The following is a 9,801-nucleotide window of genomic DNA, read 5'->3' on the forward strand; positions in this document are numbered from 1 at the left end:
GCAGAGGGCAAGTCTTCACTGTTCTAAAAATTTGATTTGGCAAAATATATTCATTTGTTTAACAAGTATTTGGCTTCACTACCTGCCAAGTTCTGTGGTAGGTCCAGAGGACCCATGCAGAAGAGGCTGGTTCTACCCTGAAGGAACTCACTTTGGGGGACAGTGGGAGTTAGGGAACCAAAGATGGAAGATGTGTGCCCACATAGTGCTTTGGTAGCTTGAGGAGAGAGGGAATTCCTGAGTTGAGGCTTGCAGGGCCAACAGGAATTAGCTGGGTGACAGCAAGGTCGAACGTGGAACCACATGTACCTGAGTGCCTAAAATAGCACCTGTCAGTCCTCCAGCTTGATAGTTAGGAGCCCTGGGCCTTTCTTGTGCTCAGGACTTCAAACTTCATATTCAGAGTGCAGGAGCCTGAGAAGGCTTTTAATCAGTGGAGTGGCATGTTCCAGACTTGTGGTTAGAAAGATCTTCCTGGTGGCCACATAGGTAGTGCCAGGGAGGGGTCAGGACCTCTGGCTGTGAGGTCAGCCAGGAGAGGGGAGATGTGAAGTGGGGAGGAGCCAGCTGAGAAGAGGCTGAAAAGATAGAGCAGAGGGGCTACCAAGCTGTGATGGGGGAGGAGCTTGCATTCAGGAATGTGTGGGTCAGGAGACTAAGCATGACCAAGAATTTTAACCACCTCTTCTGCAGATTTGCTGGTGTCTGTTAAACATTGAGAATGGTGGGGTTTGGAGGGACCCTGGGGCCACTGAAATTGTTTTTAAGAAAGGAGAGACATGGCATTTGATTGTTAAAACCTTTTCTGTCGCTTGGATTTGGGGCATTGCATTTCCTACTGGGCAGGGCTGGCATATTGACCTGTGAGAGTAGACGTGTGTTCATCCTTGTTGAGGCAGATGAGAGCATGTTCAATTCTTTAACCTCACAGTTGTTCCAGCCTTTTCTGCTTCTGGGTCAGTGATTCGATGAACCTATATCAGCCACAGTCAGGGGCCTCTTGTGTTTCTGCTCTACGTGCACCATTGCTAATGCTTCTGAGAATCCTTTAAAGTGGCTGAGGTAACTTGAGTCACAGATGAAGGAATGTTCCCAAGGTCACACAACTGTCCTTATGTGACAGTTAGGATTTTTTTTTTTTTTTAAATTATTTATGTCTACAGCATCTGATCTTCTTAGGTGGTCTGACCCTGCTTAGCTTCCGAGATCAGACATCGGGCTTGTTCAGGGTGGCATGGCCGTAGACCATGGACCGTGGCACCACTGGTGTGCGAACCCAGGACCTTCTGTGTGTAAAGCAGACTTGCTAACCGCTACACTGTGGAACCACGTCCTGCAGTTAGAATTTGAACTCGGGTCGAACATTTGGCTATATCCATCTACATCTGTGTTGTGTCAGATACAATGGTGACCTTGGTTGGGTGCTTCTCTGGGTAGACCAAGCCCAGGTGTCTGGTGGTGGCAGAATACCAGGATGGTATGGGAGAGGTGATCAGGAACCCATGTGCAACTCCAGGAACATGTTCTGAGGGACCATTCTCAGAAACAAGGGCTTGTCCAAGCCTTACTGGGGCCTGTGGTGGTTGCATCGTGCTGAAGTAAGCTGCGGAGCTTGGATCATAGGCTGGGGAGGGCAGACTTTAGGGCAGCCCTGCTTTGAGCTGGGAATTCAAGAAGGGTTAGTGGTTTGACTGGTGAAGTAGTGGTGGCAGGGGGATCACAGCTCTGTGGAAGGAAAGAGGCGAGCAGAGGCACAGGGTGGGAGGGGGAAGACTGGGAACCTTTCATGTATGTCTGGAAGGTCGAGTTGGAACCAGAATGCCACATGAGAGATTTTGGAGTTATATAGAAATGGGGAACCTTAAAGTGCAGCCGTGGTGGGACCAGCTCTCGGTTTTAAGAAGTGAGCCCCTAGTGCGACTGTAGCGATGGGACCGGAGGCAAGTTGGTTAATGCTGGGGTCCAGTGGGGACACAGTGGACCCGAATAAGGACAGTGGTCAGCAGGGGAGCAGAGAGAGAGAAAGAAGATTCAAGATGAGTTAGTTCAGCAGATGTTAGGGACCTGAATGTTGGTACTATCAGGGATCTGCCATTTAGTAGAAGGAACAGGAGGTGACAGTGAGAAGATGAGAATGTAAGGCAGCATCAGCAAGCACTGGCGAGGACTCGAGAGACTAAGAATAAAGAAGGGGCCCCTAGACTGCAGGAAGTGGGGAAGGCGTGAGTCTTCGTAGCACGCAGGCAAGATGAGGGGCTGTTCTTGGGTGAACAGAGAAGAGCGGAGGAGGGAAAGAACAGGCCATGTCTGAGGACCTGGGAGTGGACAGGCTGGAGCCAAAGGAAGTGTCTTCTGGGGAAAAGCAGGGCAAAAGGTTGACCTAAAGGCTGAGCTGGACCTGTGGCAAGCCCCTGGCAGTTCTGTGTGGTATAGTACCTGTGCCCCTGGCATGAAGGGATGAGATGTCAGGAGACCAGTTTTGAGTGTCACAGGGGTACAGTTGAAGGAGAGAGACCAGAGTGGCAGAGAGTAATGGTGAAGAAGGGATAGGTTTATGAAGGAAAAAGCATGATTTGTTGACCCACTTGGTGGGGTAGGGGACCAGTATGTTTTAAAATGTCTGCCTTTTAGTAGACTCAGAATCATGGCAGGAGTGATGTGGCCTTAGGCCGGATTCATTGAAAGAATTGCCATTGGCTTGAAGACTTGACCTGGGCAGGGCAAAGTAAGGGTGGCCCATGATGATGTGAAATCAGAGCCCCTTTACCTGTGTTTGACTTTTCGAGTTGGATTTATTTTAGTCATAGTGTTCTTGATAATAGCCTAGGAGAATGGCAAATGGTGATAGACCCATTTTTTTGATGGGCAAGATAAGTAAGAGTGAGGCCTTGTGATTTTTTTTTTTTTTTTTGACCTGTATGGGAAGTCAGCAATGAGAACTTTGCTCAATATCTAGGTTCCTGGCTGTGCTATTTAGATTTGAGCCACTGCAGAACGTGACTAGTTGGAGGCTTTCAGAGTACCAAAGAAATGGGAAATGCTGGTATGAACTCCTGAGGGGTCCCAGATGGGGACTAGGGAGTGACATTATTGAACCTCAAGGGATCTCAAAGTGAGAATAGATTCAGGTAGTGTGTTCTTCATTGTCCTGTGTGCTGGTCAAGGATTTCTCCCTCTTTTTCCTAGAGTAAATTTTCCTCTTCCATATTAAAGAGTGTTTTCTGTGCCTTTGCCGGTGTTATTGTGCTCTTCTTCCCAAACCCCCATCTTTCTCTGCTTTTCCTGTGGTGGCACTCCTGGTCTCTGAAGTAAGGTGATGGCAGTTTTGAAAATATAAGTGATTAATCTGATCACTTTCCAGTACATCTTTGTGTGTCCCTGCCTTTGGGTATTCATTTAAAGCAGTCTTCCCGTGATCACATAACCTGCTTTGCCTGTTGACCCTCCCTCTTCTCTCTGATCATTAGTAATACTGCTCAGATAGCAATTTTTATAAATAGAATTTTAGAGTAGTTTACAAAATTGCACCAGCCAGAGGGCTTAATTTAGCCTTAATGAATAGGGGTTCCTATTTTCCTATTTTTTAGGTTTGATAGCTAAGCATTTTCTTAGCCTTGTTCTGGGTCGAGGGTAGAAAGATGAATGGGATGCAGTGGTACGATGTCATAAACTGAGGGTTTCTGTGTTGGCTAAACTGTTCTGTGTTCTCTTGTTGGAGTGAAGTAAATCCGAATGAAACTTTAGCGGTATGTCAGTTTAATTTATATTTATATTTTAAAAGCAAAATTCTAGTGGGTACAATCAGCTGAATATAAAAAATCGCTTTTATGACTGAATGTCTTTACCCTACACATCATGGGGTGCATTTAATAGCATCGAGGTTTGTTTTTCAGTGATACCTTCCTGAGCTGTTTTAAAACACCGCTGTCTAAATTTTAGACTTGGAAATTAATTTCATATCTTTGAAACTTTATAATTTTTGGTCCTGGATTGACTCTACAGAAAACCTTTCACTTTCTTTGTCACCCTTTGACAAAGAAGGGTGACTAATTGGTAGTGTGGGCAGGAGACTGAGTGGCATTCCCCACTTCCTTTGGAGTTGGTCATTGGGGTATAATTCTGTTTCGATTACGGGCCTTCACCAACATCGGTTCCTTCTTTTCCTGCAGGGCCCCTGCTCTCCAGGAAGATAAGGCTTGTAAAGCAGCCTAGCACTAGAAGGTGAGGTAAGGTACTTGAAAAGAGGTTTCTGCAAAAGAAAGATGAAGGATAGACACATACTTGGCAAAATGATTAACCATGGAATTTTAAAACATTATAGTGGGCAAAAAGCTGTATCAGATAATATGCATATTTAAAATAAGAAATGTGGAAATAAAAGTAGAAAGAAAAGGAAAAATCCCTTGCCTCCTCCCCCCAATTTTATTCTTTCTTTAAATAGGGAAGGCCAATACATGATACAAACTCAAAAAGTTCAGCAGGATTATGCAAGAGAAAGAAATCTTTATTCTCTCCACCTTAGTCCCCAGTTTTCCGCTATAGCATCAGCCATCATTCCCTGATTCTTGGGTGTCCTCCAGAGAGGGATGTAGGGTAGCACTTTTACCAAGTTTAGATTATAGATTTAATTTTTATCCTGATTTTCCCTCCTAACATTATAGCATGAACATTGCCCTATAAATACAATGTTTTAATGATTTACCTGTCCCCAGTTCTTAGATGGTCGTTTCTTACTTTGATTATAATAGATAATGTGGCAATTTATATCTTTGTACTTAAAGTTTTTTTAGAATCTTTTTGTTATCACCATAACATTAAATATAAAGCTTTTGAAAAAGTAAGACGTGACTTAACAGTCTTGGAGGAGCACACCTATAATGTCAAGGCAGGTTTGTATTGATTTTTCTTTTTAAGCACTGTATATGTTTTCCTTAGTCCCTTTCCTGTGACTTGCATGGGTGTGCGATTTTTTTTATAGCCACAGAGAGGTCCAGACTTGATGTTCCCTGTTATTGAGGGTACATGTAGCCACAGATTCATTCTTCCTGAGGCAGTCACAGCCCTTGGATACTCTGAATATCGGCAAGTGTGCCAGGTGAAGGGAGCTCAAGGATGAGGATGAGTGAAGCACTTGGAAGTATGTGTCATACTCAAGGAAACACTGGCCAGTGCCCAGCTTGGTCCCCTGTTTTGGCATTTGCCCTTCATGTCTCTGGATTTTGAGTTTTTGTATATGGAGCATGGGAATCTACAAACAAGCACCTCTTACAGAATTCTTTCTAATAGTTGGTATATATTTATTGGAACAGATTAGTGGAATTGGAAGATGTTTGGTTTTGCAAATGTTGTGGTCATCCCGGTGTTATACCCGTGTGCTGGGAGCGTTTCCCCCAGGCATTCCAGGGGTTGCTATGGGATTACGTAAGAAGCTTCCCAAGGCTGTCTGTCAATGGCAGAAGTGAACCACTTCTTCCTTAGTTGTCAAACGCCTCTCTTGATTAGCTCTCTTGTTCTCCAGGGCTGAGTTGATTCTCTAGCCAGGTTTTGTCACAAAAAAATAATATAGTGGATAATGGAATTCCAAATAGCATTTCCTTTTTATTTGGCTGTTATTCAGAACCTGGGACACCATCTCTCATTGCTGTAAATGCCTGTGTATACATACTCCTGCTTGGCCGGTAGGTTGTCTTTGTACCAGAACCGCCCGGACCTTAAGGAGCCTTGCTTACTGGAGTTTTTAATAACGGGGACCTGCCTCAAGAGTAGCCCTTGAGTAGGAGTGGATTCTGAGTCTAGTGGAAAATGAGGAACCGTAGAGAACTTTGCTCTACCTGTTTGTTAAGCATGCCTCAATAAGTGTCTTGTATTTTTAGACTTTTGAGCAGTGTTGGGAGGATTGAATTGCCTGAGTAGAGAAATTTGGTAGGAGGAGACTAGAAGAGAAGCTCTTTATTAAATTTCTAAAAATAGAATTCATTAAAATCACAAATAGATAGCAGTAGGATTCCTGTCTTACTCCCTCCTCTGAATTTGTGCTACCAGCTGTTGCTTCTGCTTACCTGCAAAAGATCACAATATTTTGTCAGAGGGGTCAACAGTATAGACTTAAAGCACTGTGTTTGCCAGTCTGAAGATGTGCTTTTTTTCAGTTTTAAAAGTAGTTTAAACAGTGACTAGATTCTTTGGCACTGGGAAGACATTTTTAGCAGAACTTGATTGTTTTGCTTACAGTGCCAGCTCCAAGCTGACAGCATCCATGGGGTCCCCTGTCTCTTCAAAGCCCTGAGTTTTTTTCCTTCTGGTTAAGCTTTGCTGACCAGAGAGGGGACTCTCATGCAGGCCATTTAATCCACCTGATTTAATCAATGGCACCTCAGGTCTCCATTCTATTTTGTTTTTTTTTGTTGTTTTTTTTTTTTCAGGAGGGGTCCCTTTTTCGATTCATGCAGCTGGAAAGAAAAATGGCTTCTTATGCTTTCTTCTTATGCCTCTGGTTCTCCAGGCTGCCTGTGCCCTTTTCCTCCATGTGAGGGGGTGAAGGAATGTCCTGGCTTCCCCTCTCCCCTCCTGCCATGAGCTTCCAGGGAGAATGGGGCCCATTGTGGGCCGTGCCCACAGGCACAGCCCTCTGCTTCAGTGTCAGGCCTGCTGTGGCCTCTCTGTCTGGTCCGCTGTGGTTACTGGGTGCCGAGGGGCCAGGAGTGCAAGCAGTCACTTCTTCGCATGCTGCCCTCTATTTAGGAGTGTTCTGGGGGATGGCTTAGGCTTTGTTTGCCCCTGGGACTGCCCTCTGATTTTGTCATGTCTTGGTAAACATTCTTGTGGCCCTGTTTGCAGGCCTGAGCTCACTCTTGCAGCAGATCTGAGGCCATGTTTGGAGAGGCTGGCCTGCTGCTCCCAAGGGTGGCTGAGTGCCTGGTCACAGGAGGCTGGGCACTCCCTCCAAGCCTTTCTTATATTTTGAATCTGTTGGGAAGCATAGGATTAATCTGTTTATAAATGAAATTGGACTTTATATTTTTGTTTTTAAAATTCATTTTGGCCTTCAATTATATCTTAATGGAGTTGGAAACAATTTTTTGGCTTTGATCAACTGCAGAACTTGTTGAAGATGTGAAGTGCCAGAATATGATTCTCCAGGTAGGGGAAACCAGAGGGACTCAGCTTTTTAAAAAGCAGATTTGTTCTGGATATAGGTGCTCTTTCCTGATAATCAAACTGCCTTACCAATCAGGCGGTTCTCCTGACCCCAGGCCAGTGTGCCTCTGGGAAAAAATGTGTGAGGTACTTATGGTTTTGGTGAATGGACAGGTAGGTAGAGGCCACTAGCTACATCTTTCTTGGGGGGTGTTGGCTTCAGACAGGGATCAGATGTGTGATGTGCTGTTACGCTTTAGCAGGTTCTGTGAAGAGTAGATGAGTGCGCTGATGGTGGCAGGGGATGGAGAAGGCCTGGCCAGGCCCTCCTGGAGTTGTTGAAGGGCTTTTCTACGTGAGGTCTGTTTGATTGCATGGATGGCTACTGAGAAATTTGCTTCTCTTAAAACCAGATAGGTAGACTTTGGAATGGTCCTGGAATTGTTCTTGATTTTTGGAGTAAAAATTCTATTCTTTCCATGTGTGTAGTAAAAATTCTATTCTTTCCATGATGCTTCAGCATGAATGATTTCTTTGTCTTCTGAGGAAGTGTCTTTTGAAAGGAGCCACCGGCTCTTGCTCTTCCCTGGGTGTTTGCTTTCCTCCTACCTTTTTTATTGTTTTATTACAGTAGAAAAATATTGACTATTTTATTGTTCTGCCTGAGCAGAGTTATACGTTTCTTTCTCTGTTGTAGGGTTCAAAGTAGTGTTTTGTTTTTATCAAATAAAGGAATAGAACATAGTGCCATTCTGAGCTCACGCTGCAAACGCCAGCATTTGTTATAAGATGGTATTGAGTTTTCTGAAGGAGAACTCTTCTGACAGTGCCCGGTCCTACTATGATATTTTGGATCCTGACTTCCCAAGAGGTGAGGTCTACCCACTGAAGGCCCTGCCCTGGCTTTTTGACAAGACAGGCAAGAGTTTTGGCACAGGTGTGACGAGGTTGGACAATGAAAACACCGAGTGCCCTCAGCAGTAGAAATTTGGGCCTGAGGAAGGAACCTGAGGTACTGAGTCCCGTGAGACCGCTCCCATCCTAATGTGGCCTTAAGCAAAGCCCTTGATCTCTCTCCCTCAGTAAAATTAGGACAGAATATCATCCCCATAGGTGGCCGAGTAGGAAATAAAGCCTCTCCAGTAACATGCCCTGCTCCTCTCTATGACTGCTACTTATTATCACATCTATCCTTTTCCTGGTATAAACTAAGAGTCTCATATTTAATAAAGGCTGGACACATTTCTTTGGCTGAGTGACGGGTTCAGGGGTGGTTTTTATTGTTTTATAATTATGTACGTGATAGATTATTTTATATATACCACGTATTTTATTAAAAAAAAAAACAAAAAAAAACTTAGACACGAGCCCGTTGGTACCTCTGAGAAAGCAGCTCTAGCTGGACTGCTTGCTCACCTGTGGAGCTTTGAGTCCTCTGGTATCTTACTGGGATGGGTGGTCCTTGGAGGCCCCTGGCCCTGGCAAGATGAGTAAAGGACTAAAATAGTTTGAGGACGAAGGTCTGTGTTTTGATTTTTAAGGAGTTTCTTTGGAGAGTCTCTGGTGTGCCCAGGTTTGCTTTCTTGCACCTCAGCACGTAAGTGGGAGGAGCGCAGACCGATGGATGGGCAGTGTTGCCATGTGAGTTCAATGACTGGAAGTGCTTCGTTTTCTTTTTTTGAAAAATGTTTGTTTATGTTTGAGTTATTAACAGCAGTACATGCCTGGTGTGAAAAGCTCTTGGCTTTCACATGGTAACACATACACTTATTTTTTTCCCCATGTGGCCCTCTGATTTTCTAACTGGAAAACTTATACAAAGCTTTGACTTTTCAGCCAACAGATGCATTTTAAGAGACCTGGAGTGAGTGAGTGCGCCTGGTCGAATGTTGGGTGGCAGCAGATTCTTTTCCTGGGACATGTAATTCAGCTGAGCTATAGGGTCGGAACTCTTTAGAACAAGAATCTTAAGATTTTTTGTTGTTGCCGTTAATAGGATGAACTTAATATGGAACGCCTGAACCTTGCTCTGTAAGGTCAGCATCCGCCCTGGAAACCTGAACTGTTTGGGGCTTCCTTGACTCTTGAAGGGACACATGGAGCACAGAGCTTCGGGGTGTGAGGAGGATGAGGGTACAGGCACTGAGCCCAAACTCTGAGCAGAGAACAATTGTCCTAAAGACAGAAATTGGATTCTGGCCTCCAGGTGACAAAGACACTCTTTTGATTCTGTGTTGCGAGGGTGTGGGGAGCTGCCTCTGGTTTCCAGGTGATTTCCAGATAATGGAGGCATTTGATTTTTGAACTTCGTGTTAGAGGCCAATGAGGGTAGGGCAGTTGGCTAGTACCAGATAAGAAAATGACACCTTACCAGCAGAGAGGAGCTTAAAATAAAGCTCTAAATGCTCCCCGGAAACCCTCTGATAGGGCAGAGAGGAAGCGGGGCCCCTAGGGCGTATCCCAGCCCAAGTGGTCCTGGGCAGTGTAGAACAGGCGTCCGTCCGGAGGAGGGCGCTGGATGGGAGCCAATTCTCAGTAGAACAGACAAACCCTGGTGTGGAAGCAGGTTGTTTCTGTTGCAGGGACTCCAGACTCCTTGTCATTGGGGGGAGATTATTGACCTTGGCAGTTTTGTTTCAGACTTGGATCTGGGGTGGAAAAAGC

At 44.9% G+C, this 9,801-nt stretch overlaps 1 protein-coding gene across 2 annotated transcripts in view; it reads left to right on the forward strand.

Moving 5' to 3' along the window:
- The first annotated feature begins 4,167 nt into the window (after positions 1–4,167).
- Positions 4,168–9,801, forward strand: part of DAG1 (dystroglycan 1) — a 48,942-nt gene continuing 43,308 nt past the window's right edge. Inside the window, exon 1 of one of the 2 annotated variants that reach the window (XM_011375427.2) lies at positions 4,168–4,221. The gene's annotated coding sequence lies outside the window, so the exon portion shown is untranslated. Of the gene's footprint in view, positions 4,227–9,801 lie in introns of both variants that reach the window. The other variant, XM_011375428.1, reaches the window with a different exon arrangement.

The sequence above is a fragment of the Pteropus vampyrus genome, unplaced genomic scaffold, assembly GCF_000151845.1.
Source record: "Pteropus vampyrus isolate Shadow unplaced genomic scaffold, Pvam_2.0 Scaffold271, whole genome shotgun sequence".
NCBI lineage: Eukaryota > Metazoa > Chordata > Mammalia > Chiroptera > Pteropodidae > Pteropus > Pteropus vampyrus.